Genomic DNA, 24,965 nt, shown 5'->3' with positions numbered 1-24,965 from the left:
CTCCTTTAGACACTCCTTCATGCACTGAGGATAATAGTGGCTTTTCACTTTTTTTAGATGTTTACTCGTAGTTTACCTACAAGTAAAAAGTTACCTTGTTTACTCGCGCTCATGGCATTTCAAACCTGTATGACTTGCTATCTTTTGTAGAACAAAAAGAAGATATTTTGAACAATGTTTCAACTGTTTTCGTCCATACAATGGAAATCAATGGGCAGGGGCGCCTGAGGTTGAGCCCCTACTGTACCAAACATACAAGCCAACCTATAGTGATCCAAAATCATCTGGGGGGTGTAATTTGGCCAGAAATGCAGAAATAAAAAATAATTTAGTTCCCTTTCAGTCGGTCACGTTCGACGTACGTCAGAACTAGACCGACGAATGGGGATCACTTTTGGGAGCCCCTATCAGCTTCGAGATTTAGAAAACGGGCCAATGAACATTGGCGTGCGTGCTTTGCATATCGCACCCCGCCCCGCTGCGTGGGTATAAAGCGGAAGTGCTCACCACTCACCATTGTCATTCACTTCTGAGCCGAACGGCGTTGATGAAGCATCTGACTGCCTGCTATCTAGCAAGAGAGACAGAGAAAGCGTGTGGCGGGGGAAATTGCTTTTGTGTTGGCCAGACGGCACAAGACAGCGCGACCGCAATCTCACTGCTGCTGAGAGAGCTGCTGTTTTCACAGCAAACTGAGCAAGTTGCACTTACACACACACACACACACACCAAACACAGTTGGTTCGGTGGGCGTGTTCCTTTTTCTGGTGAGAGCAGAAAACAGGCTGCACACAAATCCTGTCGTTTCTGCCGCAGTCGATCCCTGGGTGCTTCAACACCTAAAAGAGCAGATTTTCCTCACAAAAAGAGCTACACGGGTGACGTGCCGTTCTTTTCAGGATGTCTTTCCACCCGTGCGTTTCTGGATGCAGTCGTTCCCTGTCGCCCGCTGACGTTAACAAGCGCTGTATCACGTGTCTGGGCTGAGGCAGCATTTGTGGATAGTTCGTGTTCTCACTGCGGGAACATGACTATCGCGGCACTGAGGTCGAGACTCGCCTTCCTTCGGGGAAGGGGGAGTCCCCCTACCCATAGCTCAATCTAGGTGAGCTGGGCAACCGGTGGTGTTTTCGGGAGACCCCTTCGGCCCCCCACATGCGCGGCCGACGGTGTCTTTTGGGGCACCCGCGGACGAACAGATGTTGTTTGCTGCATCGGAGGGGGAGTTTCAGTCCTCTGGGGATGAAGATTCGACTGTGCTGCCTCCCTCTGGGAGAGTGGCAACGGTTGAGTCGAACCCGGAGTTGATGGCTATGCTTTCCCGGGCTGCCGAAAAGGTCAGGCTTGAGTGGAACCCTCCACCACATCCCGAGCCTTAGGTTGGACGATTGGTTTCTCGGGGCGGGCCGCGCTGGTTCTCAGCGTCCCGCCCCGGTACCTTTCTTCCCGGAGGTGCATGAGGAGCTGACTAGGTCGTGGAAAGCACCGTTTAGCGGCCGCGGGCGACCTAGTGGCTCCTCCCCCCTCACTACTCTTGACAGCGGGCAGGCCAGGGGGTATGAGGGTCTCCCACCGCTGGAGCGGGCGGTCGCGATGACACTGTGTCCGACGTCCGCCTCCGCCTGGCGCGGGGACCCGAAGCTCCCGTCCGGGGCTTGTAGGTTCTCTTCCGGTCTGACCGCGAAGGCCTATAGGTCCTGTGGCCAGGCCGTGTCCGCCGTGCATGCCATGGCGTTGCTTCAGGTGTATCAAGCACATGCACTCATGGATGCGCACGAGGGTAGTCCTGGCCCAAAGCTCCTCCGGGAGCTCCGGGCGGCGACGGACCTCGCCCTACGGGCGATGAAATCTGCCGCCCGTACTATTGACCAGGCGATGTCCACTTTGGTGGTCCAGGAGCGGCATCTCTGGCTCAACCTGGCCGACATGAAGGGAGACCGATAAAGTCCCGGTTCCTGGACTCCCCTATTTCATCGGCTGGGTTGTTCGGCGACGCGGTCGAGAGCTTTGCTCAGCAGTTCTCGGCCACCCAAAAGCAGCCTCCACCCCACCGCCGGCGGCAGCACCTCCGCCTGCTCGTCGCCGAGGGCGGCCGCCCGCCCCCGCTCTCGCTGCCCAGCAGCAGCCTCCACCCGGGCATAGACGTGGAGCCGGCCGCAGGAAGGACGTCCAGCCCGCTCAGGCCGCTGCCAAGCCAGGTGGCAAGAGCCGTCATAAGAGACCCTGAGACGGGCCACCCAGAGATGGAGGATCCTGCTCGACAGGAAGTGGCAGCAGCACCACTTCCTCCCCTCGGAGGAGGGCCGGGGGGCTTTCCTGTGACTATACCATCCGTCCCCAAAACTTCACACAAAAGAGCAGTTTCCAAAATCTCTGGGTGCCTAGAGAGCGCGCCTGGTGGTGTGCGACGCTTCCATGCCTTGTCGCCCTCAGGCGCCTCTTCAATCGCCAGCAGGGGGCGCGCGGGACGCCCCCACGCGGCCTCCCCTCTGTTCCTCGCCCCCTCAGCGGACAGTCGCTGGGAGCCTGGCTAGCACTCCCCAGCCCGTCCCGCAGGGTCTTCCGCACCATCAGACTCGGCTGTGCGATTCAGTTCGCCCGGCGTCCCCCCAAGCCCAGAGGAGCTCTCTTCACCTCTGTGCTGAGGGTGTTCGCCCCAGTGCTTCAGGCGGGGACCGCAGTCCTACTGGCGAAGGACGCGACCGAGCCGGTCCCTCCAGCCGATATGAAGACCGGCTTTTTCAGCCCGTACTTCATTGTACCCAAGAAAAGCGACGGGTTAAGGCCGATCTTGGATCTGCGGTTCTTGAACCGGTCCCGTCTCAGGCTACCGATCAGAATGTTAACGCAGGAACGCGTCCTCTGACGCATCGGTCCCCGAGATTGGCCTGCAGCGATCAACCTGAAGGACGCGTACTTGCATGTAGGGGTGTGCATTGGCTCTGCCTTCACGATTCGATTCGATTACGATTCACCAGGTAACGATTCGATTCGATTCGATTCTACGATGCATTGTGATGCATCAAAATTCTACTGCACACAAAGCAAATTTTTCATCAGTCATGATGCAATACAAGCAGATATTAAACAACAGATTGTATTGGCTGCTATGTGTCTCCTGTATCTTTGACATAAAAGTTATTAAATAAAATAAAATGTAATTAAATAAAATTAAATAAAATGCAATTAACCCTTAAATGCATGACTGTTTCACCAAACATTCTTACATATTCAGGTCGTTAGCAACCCGGATCTATATTTAACATGGATAGACCTCTACCTGTCGTGATAATATATAAAACTCCTGATTTTAGAGTAACAGCTACAGAAGAATAAAATTAAACCTATTTCGTTACCTTTTGGAGCTTGGAAGGATTCAGTTTGAGCAGATGTTTAATACCATCATCATATGACCTCGTCAGAGTTTACCAGTAGATTCAGCATCTGCGTCATATTCGCGATCTCGAGCATATTATCCAAACTCATTTTCAACGTCTTCAAAATCAATATTTTGATCACTGACAGCTTCTTGACCACATCCATCATCAAGAGACAGTGACACTAACATATGATTGTGTTTAGTACTTGATCTCTGAAGTAAATCACTAACCCATTTCAAGTTTTGCAGATTATAATTATTGTTTCGTTTTCTGTCAGAGGTAACTATGAGTGAAACGTCACTTCATCATTGGGTATCAGACATTGCCACCTTGTGGAATAAAGGGGAATTGCACATAATCGATTATGGCACTTTGCCGCATCGATGCTGAATCGTTCATGCCCCGCATCGCGATGCATCGCCGAATCGATTATTGTTGACACCCCTACTTGCATGTCTCGGGTTCTTCCACGCTCTGTGTTCGCCGTACGAGCATTTTAGTATGAGGTCCCCCCCTTCGGGCTTTTGGTGCTCGAGCACATCAGCCAGTGGGGGCTTCAGGTCAACTGGGAGAAGAGCAAACCCTGCCCGAGGCAGAGGTTTCCTTTTCCCGGTATGGAGCTGGATTTGGTCGCCCTGACAGCGCACCTCACTGAGGAGCGCGTCCAGTTGGTGTTGAATTGCTTGAATTCATTCAAATGCAGGACGGCGGTCCCACTGAAACTATTTCAGAGGCTCCTGGGGCATATGGCACCCGGAGCGGCAGGCGCGCCGCTCAGGGTGCTTCAAATGAGACTGCTTCAACGCTGGCTACACGGCCGAGTCCCGAGGTGGGCGTGGCACAGCGGATCCCTCCGTGTCTTAGTTACACTGAGATGCCGCTAAACCTTCAGCCCATGGGTGGACCTTGTGGTTCTACTGGTGGGGGCGCCCCTAGAACAGGGTTCCAGGCATCCGATTGTCTCCATGGATGCCTCATTCATTGGCTGGGGTGCCACGTACAATGGGCTTGCGGTTGCGGGTCTGCGGACGGGCCTCAACTGCAATGGCACATCTACTGCCTAGAGTTGACAGCAGTTCGTCTTACCCTGAGCGCTGTGGACAGGACGGCATGGCGGTTGTAGCATACATAAACAGGGTGGTCTACGCTCCCGTCGCATGTCACAACTCGCCTGCCACCTCCTGTTATGGAGTCTGAAGTATCTGAGGTCACTTCGGGCCACTCACATTCCAGGCCGACTCAAGCGTGCGGCCGACGAGCCCTCACGGCAGCCAGTGTTTCCGGGAGAGTGGAGACTCCATTCCCAGGTGGTCCAGCTGATTTGAGATCGCTTCGGGACTGCACAGGTAGACCTGTTTGCCGCCCCGGGTACAGCCCATTGCCAGTGGTTTTACTGCCTGACCGAGGGGACCCTCAGCGCGGAGGCGCTGGCACACAGCTGGCTACGCTAACATGCGTTTTCCCCAGTGAGCCTTCTTGCACAGACACTGTGCATGGTCAGGGAGAATGAGGAGCAGGTCCCGTTGACATGGTTCCGGGACCTAGTGCTCCTTGTGACAGCACCTCCTTGGCCCATTCCTCTGAGGAAGAACCTCCTGACTCAGAGACGGGGCACCCTCCGGCACCCGCGTCCGGACCTCTGGAAACTCCATGTCTGGTCCCTGGACGGGACACGGAGGTTCTAGATGGCCTGCCACAGGCCTGTGGCAGACTCCATTGCTTCCGCTAGAGCTCCCTCTACGAGGCACCTCTATGCGTTGAAGTGGAACCTGTTCGTCGACTGGTCTTCTCATCGAGAAGTCACTGCACGTCCAAAATCCACTGCAAGTCCAAAATCACTGCACGCTCCCTAGGTCAGGCGATGTCCACACTAGTGGTCCAGGAACAGGGGGCTAACCTGGCAGATATGCACAAGAAAAGCCTGTCTGTTGGGCTGGCCTCCTCGGCGATGCCATCGAGAACTTGCCCAGCAGTTCTTGGTGGCCCAGAAGCAGACGGCGGCGTTGTACCAGGGTGCCGACGACCAGCTGCTCGGTCGTCGGTCGCAGCGCATCTGCCGGCTTGTCGCCGAGGGCATCCCCTCCTGCGTCCGCCTCCACCCTGCTAGAGCCGAGCAGCAGCCTCCACTGGAGGAGCAGGGTACCGGACGCGAGGGAGGCGCCCAACCCGTCCAGGGCCCGCTAACCGGCAGGCAAGCGCAAGGGGACGCGGCCCTGAGACGGGCCGGCTAGGGAGAACAGGAGCTGCACAGGGGAGGCGATGTTCGCATCCCTCCCCCACCCCCCCGGAGGAGGACCGGGGGGCCCTGACTGGTTACTGTTCTGCCACTGGCTCTCTCTGGAGTCCAGCGGTACCCACATTTTTAAGAGCAGTTTCCTCTCTCTCTGGGCCCCAAGAGGGCCAGGTTGGTAGTGTGCGACGCCCCCGGGCCTTGCCGCTTCTTTCCTCCCCTCCCCTCCCCTCGCCAGGGGGCAGTAGTGTGGGCACCGAGACCGCCTCCGGGCCTTCTCACCCGCACACCGCCCCAACCTGGAATACTCAGTCATCACTCCGGGCCGCCCCCGGGCCTTCCGAGTCGGGACTGAGTACTCCACCTCCCTGCCTCCGGGCAGTAGACAGCAGAGTAGGCTTCGAGGACGCTTCCGGGCCTTCCGAGTCGGGGCTGAGTACTCCACCTCCCTGCCTCCGGGCAGTAGACAGCAGAGTGGGCTTCGAGGACGCTTCCGGGCCTTCTCACCCACACTCTGTCCAAACCAGGAGTGCCCGCGCAACACTCCGGGCCGCCTCCAGGCCTCCCGATTCAGGCCAGAGCATTCCGCTTCGCTGCCCCACCCGGGCACGTCTGTGGTGCCGTTGGTCCCACTTGCACGGTCTCTTGGGGCCTGGCTAGGTCTTCCCAGGCCGTCTCGCCGGCTCATCCATACCATCAGAATCGGCTTCGCGATTCAGTTTGCGTGCCGGCCGCCCAAGTACAAGGGCATCCTCTTCACCTCCGTGCGAAGCAGCGATGCTCATGTCTTGAGGTCAGAGATTGAGGTCCTACTGGCGAAGGACGCGATCTAGCCGGTTCCTCCAGCCAATATGAAAACGGGGTTCTACGGCCCCTACTTCATTGTGCCCAAGAAAGGGGGTGGGTTTTGACCGATCCTGGACCTGCGTGTCCTGAACCGGGCCCTGCAGCAAGCTCCCGTTCAGGATGCTAACGCAGAAACACATTTTTCAGTGCATCCGTCCCCAGGATTGGTTTGCAGCGATCGACCTGAAGGCCGCGTACTTCCATGTGTCTATTTTCCCTCGACACAGACCGTTCCTACGTTTTGCGTTCGAGGGGAAAGCATATCAGTACAAGGTCCTGCCCTTCGGGCTGTCCCTGTCACCCCGCGTCTTTATGAAGGTCGCGGAGGCAGCCTTGTTCAGCTCTGAGAACGCGGCGTTCGTATCCTCAACTACCTCGACGATTGGCTGATTCTAGCCCAGTCGAAGGTCCAGTTGTGTGAACACAGGGACCTGGTGCTCAGTCACCTCAGCCAGTTGGGCCTTCAGGTCAACCGAGAGAAGAGCAAACTCTGTCCTACACAGAGGATCTCTTATTTCGGTATGGAGTTGGACTCGGTCAACCGGACTGCGTGCCTCACCGAGGAGCAAGTCCAGTCGGTGTCGAAATGCTTGAATATGTTCAAGGGCAGGACAGCGGTCCCACTGAAATTCTTTCAGAGGCTCCTGGGGCATATGGCATCTGCAGCCGCGGAAACGCCGCTCGGATTGCTTCATATGAGACCGCTTCAACGCTGGCTCAATGGCCGAGTCCCGAGGTGGGCGTGGCAGAGCAGTCAGTAACGGGTCCAGTGACTCCTTACTGCCGCCAAACCTTCAGCCCGTGGTCCAGCACTTCGTTCTCCGGGCCGGGGTGCCCCTAAAACAAGTGTCCAGGCATGCTGTGCTGTTCACGGATGCCTCGGTCACCGGCTGGGGGGCCACGTACAACGGGCATGCAGTTGCAGGTCTGTGGACGGGGCAGCAATTGCACTGGCATATCAATTGCCTCGAGTTACTGGCAGTACACTTGGCACTCTGCCGCCTCAAGGGGCCGCTAAGTGGCAAGCATGTACTGGTCCGTACGGACAGCACCACGGCCGTTGCATACACCAACCGTCAGGGTGGTCTATGCTCCCGTCGTCTGTTCCAACTCGCCCGCCACCTCCTCCTGTGGAGTCAGAAGCAGGTTGCTTCGGGCCATTCATGTCCCTGGTGCGCTGAACCAGACAGCTAACGAGCTCTCGCGTCAGCCGACACGTCCGGGAAGGTGGCGACTCCACCCCCAGGCGGTCCAGCTGAATTGGGACCAGTTCGGAGCCGCACAGGTAGACCTGTTTGCCTCTCGGGACTCGACCCATTTCCAGTGGTACTATTCCCTGACCGGGGGTACCCTCGGCACAGATGCACTGGTGCACAGCTGGCCCCGGGACCTACACAAATATGCGTTTCCCCCAGTGAGCCTTCTTGCACAGACTCTGTGCAAAGTCAGGGAGGACGAGGAGCAGGTCTTGCTAGTTGCACCGTACTGGCCCAACCGGACCTGGTTCCCAGAACTTACATTCCTTGCGACAGCCCCTCCTTGGCCCATTCCCCTGAGGAAGGACCTTCTTTCTCAGGGACGGGGCACTCTATGGCACCCGCGTCCAGACCTCTGGAATCTTCATGTCTGGTCCCTGGACGGGACGTGGAGGTTCTAGATGGACTACCACAAGCTGTCGTAGATACCATCGCTTCAGCTAGAGCCCCCTCTACGAGGCGCCTCTATGCTCTGAAGTGGAACCTGTTCATTGAGTGGTGCGCTTCCCGCCGGGAAGACCCCCGAAGGGGTTCGATTAGTGTCGTTCTTTCCTTCCTGCAAGATGGGTTGGAGCGAAGGCTGTCTCCCTCCATCCTCAAGGTATATGCCGCCGCAATAGCGGCATACCATGATGTAGTAGAAGGTAAGTCCGTGGGAAGGCACGACCTAATCATCAGGTTCCTCAGAGGTGCGAGGAGACTAAATCCTCCTCGTTCAACCTCGATACCCTCTTGGGATTTAGCTCTAGTGCTGAGAGCACTTCAGAGCCCCCTATTCGAGCCTTTGGCATCCTGTGAGCTTAAGATATTGTCAATGAAGACAGTGCTCCTGACCGCATTGGCCTCTATGAAGAGGGTAGGGGACCTGCATGCACTTTCGTCCAACGAATCGTGCCTAGAGTTCGGGCCTGGTAACTCTCACGTGCCCAAGGTTCCTACCACTCCCTTTCGAGATCAGGTAGTGAACCTGCAAGCGCTGCCTTCGGAGGAGGCAGACCCAGCCCTGGCTTTGTTGTGTCCGGTCCACGCTATTCGCGCTTACATCGACCGGCCCCAAAGCCTTCGGACCTCAGAGCAACTCTTCGTCTGTTACAGAGGCCAGCAGAAGGGAAAGGCTTTCTCCAAGCAGAGGTTAGCCCACTGGATAGTGGATGCTGTAGTCTTGGTTACCAGTCCCAAGACGTGCCTTGCCCGTTCGGTGTAAGGGCACACTCCACTAGGAGTGTTGCTTCTTCCTGGGCGCTGGCTCAAGGCGCCTCGCTGACGGACATATGTAGAGCTGCGGGCTGGGCGACACCTAACACGTTCGCTAGATTCTGTAGCCTACGTGTAGAGCCGGTATCTTCCCGCATCCTCGCCCCCAATGGCCAGGAGCGTTAAGTGCCTGTTCTAAGTGTCGGCTTGCAAACGCCAATCCCGCCTGCTGGGCCGGATACATGCGTCTATTGTCTCCAGTTGTGTTCCCCGGGAAACCAGCTAACCCTGTCGAGCTACTCCGTCACCCCTTTGGTGTCAGAGGTTGCGGACCGTCTGACACCAGGCCTGCACCCGTATGCTTGTGAAACGTGGTTGTAGGCTGGGTTCCATATGTAGCGGTTCCCTCACGGCAACCCCATATGTGTATTCCTCCACGGTTCCAGCTACCCTGACGGCTGGCCCCGTGTCTTTCCCTTGACAGAGCCCGCTCTGTCATCTCTGGGCGTGTACTTTCCCCCCTACAATTAGGTTGGAACCACCCCAGAGACTGCCATATGTTGTACTACCCTCCCAGGTTAGTGCTTATGTGTGTTCCGCCACCTCTCCTTCCCTGAAGGACGTGGCCCAGCAGCGTACCTTCTTCCGAGACGGGCACGCTTTCCCAGCGTTCCAATAGTCATTCTGAGTGGGTCTTGCAGAAACCCAGCAGTGACTGTACTCCCTGCTTGGAGCCCTGACTTCCGTGCCATACAAGACGGTACAGTGTGCTCAAGCAGGACGCTGGAAGGGCCAGCATCCGGGCGTTTTCAATAGGGATCCCATTCGTCGGTTCAGTTCTGACGTACGTCGAACGTGACCGACTGAAAGGGAACGTCTCGGTTACGTGTGTAACCCTCGTTCCCTGAAGGAGGGAACGGAGATGTAGGTCCCGTCGCCAGGTGCTGTGCTTCCGCTGGGAGTCCGGTCACCAGTCGGCTCCTCAGCAGGAAAAGCGCTGATCTACCATTCCACTTCCTGTTTTATACCCGCGCTGCAGGGTGGAGCGTGGAATGCGTGGATCGCATGCCAAATTTCATTGGCTTGTTTTTAAACACTCGAAGTAGGATTGGTCTCTAAAGTAAGATCCCATTCGTCGGTTCAGTTCTGACGTTCGTCTCCGTTCCCTCCTTCAGGGAACGAGGGTTACACACGTAACCGAGACGTTTTTGATCATAATTTTGACTATGATTAGCATGACATTTTTGATCATAATTTTGACTATGATTAGCATGACGTTTTTGATCATAATTTAGACTATGATTAGCATGACATTTTTGATCATAATTTTGACTATGATTAGTATGACGTTTTTGATCATAATTTTGACTATGATTAGAATGATGTTTTTCATCATAATTTTGACTATGATTAGTATGGCGTTTTTGATCATAATTTTGACTATGATTAGTATGACGTTTTTGATCATAATTTTGACTATGATTAGCATGACGTTTTTGATCATAATTTTGACTATGATTAGTATGATGATTTTGATTATAATTTTGACTATGATTAGTATGACGTTTTTGATCATAATTTTGACTATGATTAGTATGACGTTTTTCATTAAAATTTTGACTATGATATTAGTATGACGTTTTTCATCATAATTTTGACTATGATTAGTATGACGTTTTTCATCCTAATTTTGACTATGATTAGTATGGCGATTTTGATAATTAATAATTTTGACTATGATTAGTATGACGTTTTTGATAATAATTTTGACTATGATTTGTATGACGTTTTTCATCATAATTTTGACTATGATTAGTATGATGTTTTTGATCATAATTTTGACTATGATTAGTATGACGTTTTTGATCATAATTTTGACTATGATTAGTATGACGTTTTTAATCATAGTCAAAATTATGATGAAAAACGTCATACTAATCATAGTCAAAATTATGATTAGTGTGATGTTTTTCATCATAATTTTTACTATGATTAGCATGACGTTTTTTATCATAATCTTGACTATGATTAGTATGGCGTTTTTGATCATAATTTTGACTATGATTACTATGACGTTTTTGATCATAATTTTGACTATGATTAGTATGACGTTTTTGATCATAATTTTGACTATGATTAGTATGACGTTTTTTATCATAATTTTGACCATCAATAGTATGACGTTTTTGATCATAATTTTTACCATCAATAGTATGCCGTTTTTGATTATAATTTTGACCATCAATAGTATGCCGTTTTGGATCATAATTTTGACCATCAATAGTATGGCGTTTTTGATCATAATTTTGACCTTGATTAGTATGATGTTTTTCATCGTAATTTTGACTATGATTAGTATGGCGATTTTGATAATAATTTTGACTATGATTAGTATGGCGTTTTTGATCATAATTTTGACTATGATTAGTATGACGTTTTTGATCATAATTTTGACTATGATTAGCATGACGTTTTTGATCATAATTTTGACTATGATTAGTATGATGATTTTGATTATAATTTTGACTATGATTAGTATGACGTTTTTGATCATAATTTTGACTATGATTAGTATGACGTTTTTCATTAAAATTTTGACTATGATATTAGTATGACGTTTTTCATCATAATTTTGACTATGATTAGTATGATGTTTTTGATCATAATTTTGACTATGATTAGTATGACGTTTTTGATCATAATTTTGACTATGATTAGTATGACGTTTTTAATCATAGTCAAAATTATGATGTAAAACGTCATACTAATCATAGTCAAAATTATGATTAGTATGATGTTTTTCATCATAATTTTTACTATGATTAGCATTACGTTTTTTATCATAATTTTGACTATGATTAGTATGGCGTTTTTGATCATAATTTTGACTATGATTACTATGACGTTTTTGATCATAATTTTGACTATGATTAGTATGACGTTTTTGATCATAATTTTGACTATGATTAGTATGACGTTTTTTATCATAATTTTGACCATCAATAGTATGATGTTTTTGATCATAATTTTTACCATCAATAGTATGCCGTTTTTGATTATAATTTTGACCATCAATAGTATGCCGTTTTGGATCATAATTTTGACCATCAATAGTATGGCGTTTTTGATCATAATTTTGACCTTGATTAGTATGATGTTTTTCATCGTAATTTTGACTATGATTAGTATGGCGATTTTGATAATAATTTTGACTATGATTAGTATGGCGATTTTGATAATAATTTTGACTATGATTTGTATGACGTTTTTCATCATAATTTTGACTATGATTAGTATGACGTTTTTGATTATAATTTTGACTATGATTAGTATGACGTTTTTTATCATAATTTTGACCATCAATAGTATGGCATTTTTGATCATAATTTTGACTATGATTAGTATGACGTTTTTGATTATAATTTTGACCATCAATGGTATGACGTTTTTGATCATAATTTTGACCATGATTACTGGGACGTTTTTGATCATAATTTTGACCATCGTTAGTATGATGTTTTTGATCATAATTTTGACTGATTAGTATGTCGTTTTTCACCATAATTTTGACTATGATTAGTATGTCGTTTTTCACCATAATTTTGACTATGATTAGTATGTCGTTTTTTGATCATAATTTTGACCATGATTAGTATGACGTTTTTCACCATAATTTTGACCATGTTTAGTATGACGTTTTTTGATCATAATTTTGACCATGATTAGTATGTCATTTTTCACCATAATTTTGACCATGATTAGTATGTCGTTTTTCACCATAATTTTGACTATGATTAGTATGACGTTTTTGATCATAATTTTGACCATCAATAGTATGGCTTTTTATAATAATTTTGACCATCAATAGTATGCCGTTTTTGATTATAATTTTGACCATCAATAGTATGACGTTTTTTTTATCATAATTTTGATTATGGTTAGTATGATGTTTTTGATCATAATTTTGACTATGATTAGTATGACGTTTTTTATCATAATTTTGACCATCAATAGTATGACGTTTTTGATCATAATTTTTACCATCAATAGTATGCCGTTTTGGATCATAATTTTGACCATCAATAGTATGCCGTTTTGGATCATAATTTTGACCATCAATAGTATGACGTTTTTGATCATAATTTTTACCATCAATAGTATGCCGTTTTGGATCATAATTTTGACCATCAATAGTATGCCGTTTTGGATCATAATTTTGACCATCAATAGTATGGCGTTTTTGATCATCATTTTGACTATGATTAGTATGATGTTTTTCATCGTAATTTTGACTATGATTAGTATGGCGATTTTGATAATAATTTTGACTATGATTAGTATGACGTTTTTTATCATAATTTTGACCATCAATAGTATGGCATTTTTGATCATAATTTTGACTATGATTAGTATGACGTTTTTGATCATAATTTTGACCATCAATAGTATAGCGTTTTTGATCATAATTTTGACTATGATTAGTATGACGTTTTTGATCATAATTTTGACCATCAATAGTATAGCGTTTTTGATCATAATTTTGACTATGATTAGTATGACGTTTTTGATCATAATTTTGACCATCAATAGTATGGCGTTTTTTATCATAATTTTGACTATGATTAGTATGACGTTTTTGATTATAATTTTGACCATCAATGGTATGACGTTTTTGATCATAATTTTGACCATGATTACTGGGACGTTTTTGATCATAATTTTGACCATCAATAGTATGGCATTTTTGATCATAATTTTGACTATGATTAGTATGACGTTTTTGATCATAATTTTGACCATCAATAGTATAGCGTTTTTGATCATAATTTTGACTATGATTAGTATGGCGTTTTTCATCATAATTTTGACTATGATTAGTATGTCGTTTTTCACCATAATTTTGACTATGATTAGTATGGCGTTTTTCCATCATAATTTTGACTATGATTAGTATGGCGTTCTTCACCATAATTTTGACCATGATTAGTATATCGTTTTTCACCATAATTTTGACCATGAGTAGTATGGCGTTTTTTATCATAATTTTGACCATCAATAGTATGCCATTTTTTATCATAATTTTGACTATGATTAGTATGACGTTTTTGATTATAATTTTGACCATCAATGGTATGACGTTTTTGATCATAATTTTGACCATGATTACTGGGACGTTTTTCATCATAATTTTGACTATGATTAGTATATCGTTTTTCACCATTATTTTGACTATGATTAGTATGTCGTTTTTCACCATAATTTTGACTATGATTAGTATGGCGTTTTTCATCATAATTTTGACTATGATTAGTATGGCGTTTTTCACCATAATTTTGACCATGATTAGTATATCGTTTTTCACCATAATTTAGACTATGATTAGTATGACGTTTTTCATCATAATTTTGACTATGATTAGTATGTCGTTTTTCATCATAATTTTGACCATCGTTAGTATGTCGTTTTTCACCATAATTTTGACTATGATTAGTATGGCGTTTTTCATCATAATTTTGACTATGATTAGTATGGCGTTTTTCACCATAATTTTGACCATGATTAGTATGGCGTTTTTCACCATAATTTAGACTATGATTAGTATGACGTTTTTCACCATAATTTTGACCATGATTAGTATGTCGTTTTTCATCATAATTTTGACTATGATTAGTATGACGTTTTTCACCATAATTTTGACCATGATTAGTATGTCGTTTTTCACCATAATTTTGACCATGATTAGTATGTCGTTTTTCACCATAATTTTGACTATGATTAGTATGACGCTTTTCACCATAATTTTGACTATGATTAGTATGACGTTTTTCATCATAATTTTGACTATGATTAGTGTGTCGTTTTTCACCATAATTTTGACCATGATTAGTATGTCGTTTTTCATCATAATTTTGACCATGATTAGTATGTCGTTTTTCATCATAATTTTGGCCATGATTAGTATGTCGTTTTTGATCATAATTTTGACCATGATTAGTATGACGTTTTTCATCATAATTTTGACTATGATTAGTGTGTCGTTTTTCACCATAATTTTGACTATGATTAGTGTGTCGTTTTTCATCATAATTTTGACTATGATTAGTATGTCGTTTTTCACCATAATTTTGACTATGATTAGTATGTCGTTTTTTGATCATAATTTTGACCATGATTAGTATGTCGTTTTTCACCATAATTTTGACTATGATTAATATGATGTTTTTCACCATAATTTTGACTATGATTAGTATGTCGTTTTTTGATCATAATTTTGACTTTGATTAGTATGTCGTTTTTGATCATAATTTTGACCATGATTAGTATATCGTTTTTCACCATAATTTTGACTATGATTAGTATGTCGTTTTTCATCATAATTTTGACTATGATTAGTATGTCGTTTTTGATCATAATTTTGACTATGATTAGTGTGTCGTTTTTCACCATAATTTTGACCATGATTAGTATGTCGTTTTTCATCATAATTTTGACTATGATTAGTATGATGTTTTTCATCATAATTTTGACTATGATTAGTATGACGTTTTTCATCATAATTTTGACTATGATTAGTATGTCGTTTTTTGATCATAATTTTGACTATGATTAGTATGACGTTTTTCATCATAATTTTGACCATGATTAGTATGTCGTTTTTTATCATAATTTTGACTATGATTAGTATGTCGTTTTTGATCATAATTTTGACCATGATTAGTATGTCGTTTTTCATCATAATTTTGACTATGATTAGTGTGTCGTTTTTCATCATAATTTTGACCATGATTAGTATGTCGTTTTTCACCATAATTTTGACCATGATTACTATGACGTTTTTCATCATAATTTTCACTATGATTAGTATGACGTTTTTCATCATAATTTTGACTATGATTAGTATGACGTTTTTCATCATAATTTTGACTATGATTAGTGTGTCGTTTTTCATCATAATTTTGACTATGATTAGTATGACGTTTTTCATCATAATTTTGACTATGATTAGTATGACGTTTTTCACCATAATTTTGACTATGATTAGTATGACGTTTTTCATCATAATTTTGACTATGATTAGTATGGCGATTTTGATAATAATTTTGACTATGATTAGTATGGCGTTTTTGATCATAATTTTGACTATGATTAGTATGACGTTTTTGATCATAATTTTGACTATGATTAGCATGACGTTTTTGATCATAATTTTGACTATGATTAGTATGATGATTTTGATTATAATTTTGACTATGATTAGTATGACGTTTTTGATCATAATTTTGACTATGATTAGTATGACGTTTTTCATTAAAATTTTGACTATGATATTAGTATGACGTTTTTCATCATAATTTTGACTATGATTAGTATGATGTTTTTGATCATAATTTTGACTATGATTAGTATGACGTTTTTGATCATAATTTTGACTATGATTAGTATGACGTTTTTAATCATAGTCAAAATTATGATGTAAAACGTCATACTAATCATAGTCAAAATTATGATTAGTATGATGTTTTTCATCATAATTTTTACTATGATTAGCATTACGTTTTTTATCATAATTTTGACTATGATTAGTATGGCGTTTTTGATCATAATTTTGACTATGATTACTATGACGTTTTTGATCATAATTTTGACTATGATTAGTATGACGTTTTTGATCATAATTTTGACTATGATTAGTATGACGTTTTTTATCATAATTTTGACCATCAATAGTATGATGTTTTTGATCATAATTTTTACCATCAATAGTATGCCGTTTTTGATTATAATTTTGACCATCAATAGTATGCCGTTTTGGATCATAATTTTGACCATCAATAGTATGGCGTTTTTGATCATAATTTTGACCTTGATTAGTATGATGTTTTTCATCGTAATTTTGACTATGATTAGTATGGCGATTTTGATAATAATTTTGACTATGATTAGTATGGCGATTTTGATAATAATTTTGACTATGATTTGTATGACGTTTTTCATCATAATTTTGACTATGATTAGTATGACGTTTTTGATTATAATTTTGACTATGATTAGTATGACGTTTTTTATCATAATTTTGACCATCAATAGTATGGCATTTTTGATCATAATTTTGACTATGATTAGTATGACGTTTTTGATTATAATTTTGACCATCAATGGTATGACGTTTTTGATCATAATTTTGACCATGATTACTGGGACGTTTTTGATCATAATTTTGACCATCGTTAGTATGATGTTTTTGATCATAATTTTGACTGATTAGTATGTCGTTTTTCACCATAATTTTGACTATGATTAGTATGTCGTTTTTCACCATAATTTTGACTATGATTAGTATGTCGTTTTTTGATCATAATTTTGACCATGATTAGTATGACGTTTTTCACCATAATTTTGACCATGTTTAGTATGACGTTTTTTGATCATAATTTTGACCATGATTAGTATGTCATTTTTCACCATAATTTTGACCATGATTAGTATGTCGTTTTTCACCATAATTTTGACTATGATTAGTATGACGTTTTTGATCATAATTTTGACCATCAATAGTATGGCTTTTTATAATAATTTTGACCATCAATAGTATGCCGTTTTTGATTATAATTTTGACCATCAATAGTATGACGTTTTTTTTATCATAATTTTGATTATGGTTAGTATGATGTTTTTGATCATAATTTTGACTATGATTAGTATGACGTTTTTTATCATAATTTTGACCATCAATAGTATGACGTTTTTGATCATAATTTTTACCATCAATAGTATGCCGTTTTGGATCATAATTTTGACCATCAATAGTATGCCGTTTTGGATCATAATTTTGACCATCAATAGTATGACGTTTTTGATCATAATTTTTACCATCAATAGTATGCCGTTTTGGATCATAATTTTGACCATCAATAGTATGCCGTTTTGGATCATAATTTTGACCATCAATAGTATGGCGTTTTTGATCATCATTTTGACTATGATTAGTATGATGTTTTTCATCGTAATTTTGACTATGATTAGTATGGCGATTTTGATAATAATTTTGACTATGATTAGTATGACGTTTTTTATCATAATTTTGACCATCAATAGTATGGCATTTTTGATCATAATTTTGACTATGATTAGTATGACGTTTTTGATCATAATTTTGACCATCAATAGTATAGCGTTTTTGATCATAATTTTGACTATGATTAGTATGACGTTTTTGATCATAATTTTGACCATCAATAGTATAGCGTTTTTGATCATAATTTTGACTATGATTAGTATGACGTTTTTGATCATAATTTTGACCATCAATAGTATGGCGTTTTTTATCATAATTTTGACTATGATTAGTATGACGTTTTTGATTATAATTTTGACCATCAATGGTATGACGTTTTTGATCATAATTTTGACCATGATTACTGGGACGTTTTTGATCATAATTTTGACTATGATTAGTATGACGTTTTTGATCATAATTTTGACCATCAATAGTATGGCATTTTTGATCATAATTTTGACTATGATTAGTATGACGTTTTTGATCATAATTTTGACCATCAATAGTATAGCGTTTTTGATCATAATTTTGACTATGATTAGTATGGCGTTTTTCATCATAATTTTGACTATGATTAGTATGTCGTTTTTCACCATAATTTTGACTATGATTAGTATGGCGTTTTTCCATCATAATTTTGACTATGATTAGTATGGCGTTCTTCACCATAATTTTGACCATGATTAGTATATCGTTTTTCACCATAATTTTGACCATGAGTAGTATGGCGTTTTTTATCATAATTTTGACCATCAATAGTATGCCATTTTTTATCATAATTTTGACTATGATTAGTATGACGTTTTTGATTATAATTTTGACCATCAATGGTATGACGTTTTTGATCATAATTTTGACCATGATTACTGGGACGTTTTTCATCATAATTTTGACTATGATTAGTATATCGTTTTTCACCATTATTTTGACTATGATTAGTATGTCGTTTTTCACCATAATTTTGACTATGATTAGTATGGCGTTTTTCATCATAATTTTGACTATGATTAGTATGGCGTTTTTCACCATAATTTTGACCATGATTAGTATATCGTTTTTCACCATAATTTAGACTATGATTAGTATGACGTTTTTCATCATAATTTTGACTATGATTAGTATGTCGTTTTTCATCATAATTTTGACCATCGTTAGTATGTCGTTTTTCACCATAATTTTGACTATGATTAGTATGGCGTTTTTCATCATAATTTTGACTATGATTAGTATGGCGTTTTTCACCATAATTTTGACCATGATTAGTATGGCGTTTTTCACCATAATTTAGACTATGATTAGTATGACGTTTTTCACCATAATTTTGACCATGATTAGTATGTCGTTTTTCATCATAATTTTGACTATGATTAGTATGACGTTTTTCACCATAATTTTGACCATGATTAGTATGTCGTTTTTCACCATAATTTTGACCATGATTAATTAGTATGTCGTTTTTCACCATAATTTTGACTATGATTAGTATGACGCTTTTCACCATAATTTTGACTATGATTAGTATGACGTTTTTCATCATAATTTTGACTATGATTAGTGTGTCGTTTTTCACCATAATTTTGACCATGATTAGTATGTCGTTTTTCATCATAATTTTGACCATGATTAGTATGTCGTTTTTCATCATAATTTTGGCCATGATTAGTATGTCGTTTTTGATCATAATTTTGACCATGATTAGTATGACGTTTTTCATCATAATTTTGACTATGATTAGTGTGTCGTTTTTCACCATAATTTTGACTATGATTAGTGTGTCGTTTTTCATCATAATTTTGACTATGATTAGTATGTCGTTTTTCACCATAATTTTGACTATGATTAGTATGTCGTTTTTTGATCATAATTTTGACCATGATTAGTATGTCGTTTTTCACCATAATTTTGACTATGATTAATATGATGTTTTTCACCATAATTTTGACTATGATTAGTATGTCGTTTTTTGATCATAATTTTGACTATGATTAGTATGTCGTTTTTGATCATAATTTTGACCATGATTAGTATATCGTTTTTCACCATAATTTTGACTATGATTAGTATGTCGTTTTTCATCATAATTTTGACTATGATTAGTATGTCGTTTTTGATCATAATTTTGACTATGATTAGTGTGTCGTTTTTCACCATAATTTTGACCATGATTAGTATGTCGTTTTTCATCATAATTTTGACTATGATTAGTATGATGTTTTTCATCATAATTTTGACTATGATTAGTATGACGTTTTTCATCATAATTTTGACTATGATTAGTATGTCGTTTTTTGATCATAATTTTGACTATGATTAGTATGACGTTTTTCATCATAATTTTGACCATGATTAGTATGTCGTTTTTTATCATAATTTTGACTATGATTAGTATGTGGTTTTTGATCATAATTTTGACCATGATTAGTATGTCGTTTTTCATCATAATTTTGACTATGATTAGTGTGTCGTTTTTCATCATAATTTTGACCATGATTAGTATGTCGTTTTTCACCATAATTTTGACCATGATTACTATGACGTTTTTCATCATAATTTTCACTATGATTAGTATGACGTTTTTCATCATAATTTTGACTATGATTAGTATGACGTTTTTCATCATAATTTTGACTATGATTAGTGTGTCGTTTTTCATCATAATTTTGACTATGATTAGTATGACGTTTTTCATCATAATTTTGACTATGATTAGTATGACGTTTTTCACCATAATTTTGACTATGATTAGTATGACGTTTTTCATCATAATTTTGACTATGATTAGTATGACGTTTTTCATCATAATTTTGACCATGATTAGTATGAAGTTTTTCACCATAATTTTGACTATGATTAGTATGACGTTTTTCATCATAATTTTGACTATGATTAGTATGACGTTTTTGATCATAATTTTGACTATGATTAGTATGTCGTTTTTCATCATAATTTTGACTATGATTAGTATGACGTTTTCATCATAATTTTGACTATGATTAGTATGTCGTTTTTCACCATAATTTTGACTATGATTAGTATGTCGTTTTTTGATCATAATTTTGACTATGATTAGTATGTCGTTTTTTGATCATAATTTTGACTATGATTAGTATGACGTTTTTCATCATAATTTTGACCATGATTAGTATGTCGTTTTTGGATCATAATTTTGACTATGATTAGTATGACGTTTTTCACCATAATTTTGACTATGATTAGTATGACGTTTTCATCATAATTTTGACTATGATTAGTATGACGTTTTTCATCTTAATTTTGACCATGATTAGTATGTCGTTTTTTGATCATAATTTTGACTATGATTAGTATGACGTTTTTCATCACAATTTTGACTATGATTAATATGACGTTTTTTGATCATAATTTTGACTATGATTAGTATGACGTTTTTCATCATAATTTTGACTATGATTAATATGTCGTTTTTCACCATAATTTTGACTATGATTAGTATGTCGTTTTTTGATCATAATTTTGACTATGATTAGTATGACGTTTTTCATCATAATTTTGACCATGATTAGTATGTCGTTTTTGGGATCATAATTTTGACTATGATTAGTATGACGTTTTTCACCATAATTTTGACTATGATTAGTATGACGTTTTCATCATAATTTTGACTATGATTAGTATGACGTTTTTCATCATAATTTTGACCATGATTAGTATGTCGTTTTTTGATCATAATTTTGACTATGATTAATATGACGTTTTTTGATCATAATTTTGACTAAGATTAGTATGTCGTTTTTCACCATAATTTTGACTATGATTAGTGTGTCGTTTTTCATCATAATTTTGACTATGATTAGTATGACGTTTTTTGATCATAATTTTGACTATGATTAGTATGACGTTTTTCATCATAATTTTGACTATGATTAGTATGACGTTTTTTGATCATAATTTTGACTATGATTAGTATGACGTTTTTCATCATAATTTTGACTATGATTAGTATGACGTTTTTCATCATAATTTTGACTATGATTAGTATGAAGTTTTTCATCATAATTTTGACTATGATTAGTATGACGTTTTCATCATAATTTTGACTATGATTAGTATGACGTTTTTCATCATAATTTTGACCATGATTAGTATGTCGTTTTTGGATCATAATTTTGACTATGATTAGTATGACGTTTTTCATCACAATTTTGACTATGATTAATATGACGTTTTTTGATCATAATTTTGACTATGATTAGTATGACGTTTTTCATCATAATTTTGACTATGATTTATATGACGTTTTTTGATCACAATTTTGACTATGATTAGTATGACGTTTTTCATCATAATTTTGACTATGATTAGTATGGCGTTGTAACGATTCGATAGGTAAGGAAGGAAGAGGACACGGGGGTCGGCTGGAGTGCTGACGTCTTTTATTACATGTATATAACTCAAATCACAACATGCACACTTCAGTGTGTGACTCTTTCTCATAAACTCAGGTTTCACTTCCGGATTGCGGCACTTCCGGTTTCCGGGTTCTCAGTGTCTCTGGGGTGCGTCAGCAGTCCGTCTCTCTCTCTCCTGCTTCCGTTTCTCCAGGCGTTTTATACTCTCTCCGCGCCCTTTACTGAAACGAGAGACAGGTGTTATCAATCTGCGTCCAACCCACTCACTTACCGCTCGTCCCGCGGCTCTCTTTCCCGCTGCAGACCTCGCTGAACCACGCCTCCCTTGCCAATGGCGTTTTTCACCATAATTTTGACTATGATTAGTATGACGTTTTTCATCATAATTTTGACTATGATTAGTATGACGTTTTTCACCATAATTTTGACTATGATTAGTATGACGTTTTTCATCATAATTTTGACCATGATTAGTATGTCGTTTTTGGATCATAATTTTGACTATGATTAGTATGACGTTTTTCATCACAATTTTGACTATGATTAATATGACGTTTTTTGATCATAATTTTGACTATGATTAGTATGACGTTTTTCATCATAATTTTGACTATGATTAATATGACGTTTTTTGATCACAATTTTGACTATGATTATTAGTATGTCGTTTTTCACCATAATTTTGACTATGATTAGTATGTCGTTTTTGATCATAATTTTGACCATCAATAGTATGGCGTTTTTGATCATAATTTTGACTATGATTAGTATGACGTTTTTGATTATAATTTTGACCATCGTTAGTATGTCGTTTTTCACCATAATTTTGACTATGATTAGTATGGCGTTTTTCATCATAATTTTGACTATGATTAGTATGACGTTTTTCACCATAATTTTGACTATGATTAGTATGACGTTTTTCACCATAATTTTGACTATGATTAGTATGTCGTTTTTCACCATTATTTTGACCATGATTAGTATGACGTTTTTCACCATAATTTTGACTATGATTAGTATGTCGTTTTTCACCATAATTTTGACTATGATTAGTATGACGTTTTTCACCATAATTTTGACTATGATTAGTATGTCGTTTTTCACCATAATTTTGACTATGATTAGTATGACGTTTTTCACCATAATTTTGACTATGATTAGTATGACGTTTTTCACCATAATTTTGACTATGATTAGTATGTCGTTTTTCACCATAATTTTGACTATGATTAGTATGTCGTTTTTCACCATAATTTTGACTATGACTAGTATGACGTTTTTCATCATAATTTTGACTATGATTAGTGTGTCGTTTTTCACCATAATTTTGACCATGATTAGTATGTCGTTTTTCACCATAATTTTGACCATGATTAGTATGTCGTTTTTCATCATAATTTTGACCATGATTAGTATGTCGTTTTTCATCATAATTTTGACTATGATTAGTGTGTCGTTTTTCACCATAATTTTGACCATGATTAGTATGTCGTTTTTTGATCATAATTTTGACCATGATTAGTATGTCGTTTTTCACCATAATTTTGACTATGATTAGTATGTCGTTTTTCATCATAATTTTGACTATGATTAGTATGACGTTTTTCACCATAATTTTGACTATGATTAGTATGACGTTTCTCATCATAATTTTGACTATGATTAGTATGACGTTTTTCACCATAATTTTGACTATGATTAGTGTGTCGTTTTTCACCATAATTTTGACCATGATTAGTGTGTCGTTTTTCACCATAATTTTGACTATGATTAGTGTGTCGTTTTTCACCATAATTTTGACCATGATTAGTGTGTCGTTTTTCACCATAATTTAGACTATGATTAGTATGTCGTTTTTCACCATAATTTTGACTATGACTAGTATGACGCTTTTCACCATAATTTTGACTATGATTAGTGTGTCGTTTTTCACCATAATTTTGACCATGATTAGTATGTCGTTTTTGATCATAATTTTGACCATGATTAGTGTGACGTTTTTCATCATAATTTTGACTATAATTAGTGTGTCGTTTTTCACCATAATTTTGACCATGATTAGTATGTCGTTTTTTGATCATAATTTTGACCATGATTAGTATGTCGTTTTTCACCATAATTTTGACTATGATTAGTATGTCGTTTTTCATCATAATTTTGACTATGATTAGTATGACGTTTCTCATCATAATTTTGACTATGATTAGTATGACGTTTTTCATCATAATTTTGACCATGATTAGTATGACGTTTTTCACCATAATTTTGACTATGATTAGTATGTCGTTTTTCACCATAATTTTGACCATGATTAGTATGACGTTTTTCACCATAATTTTGACTATGATTAGTATGACGTTTTTCACCATAATTTTGACTATGATTAGTATGACGTTTTTCATCATAATTTTGACCATGATTAGTATGACGTTTTTCACCATAATTTTGACTATGATTAGTGTGTCGTTTTTCACCATAATTTTGACCATGATTAGTATGACGTTTTTCACCATAATTTTGACCATGATTAGTATGTCGTTTTTCACCATAATTTTGACCATGATTAGTGTGTCGTTTTTCATCATAATTTTGACCATGATTAGTGTGTCG

At 39.4% G+C, this 24,965-nt stretch overlaps 1 protein-coding gene across 2 annotated transcripts in view; it reads left to right on the top strand.

Annotated features, from left to right (window-relative positions):
- The window catches only part of adarb1a (adenosine deaminase RNA specific B1a), an 81,124-nt gene that overhangs the window by 20,937 nt on the left and 35,222 nt on the right, over positions 1-24,965 (top strand). The window lies entirely within an intron of this gene.

This window comes from Pseudorasbora parva, chromosome 14 (genome assembly GCF_024679245.1).
Source record: "Pseudorasbora parva isolate DD20220531a chromosome 14, ASM2467924v1, whole genome shotgun sequence".
Lineage (NCBI taxonomy): Eukaryota > Metazoa > Chordata > Actinopteri > Cypriniformes > Gobionidae > Pseudorasbora > Pseudorasbora parva.
Note: the sequence above shows the minus strand (reverse complement) of the source record. Positions and strands in the feature narration are given on the sequence as shown.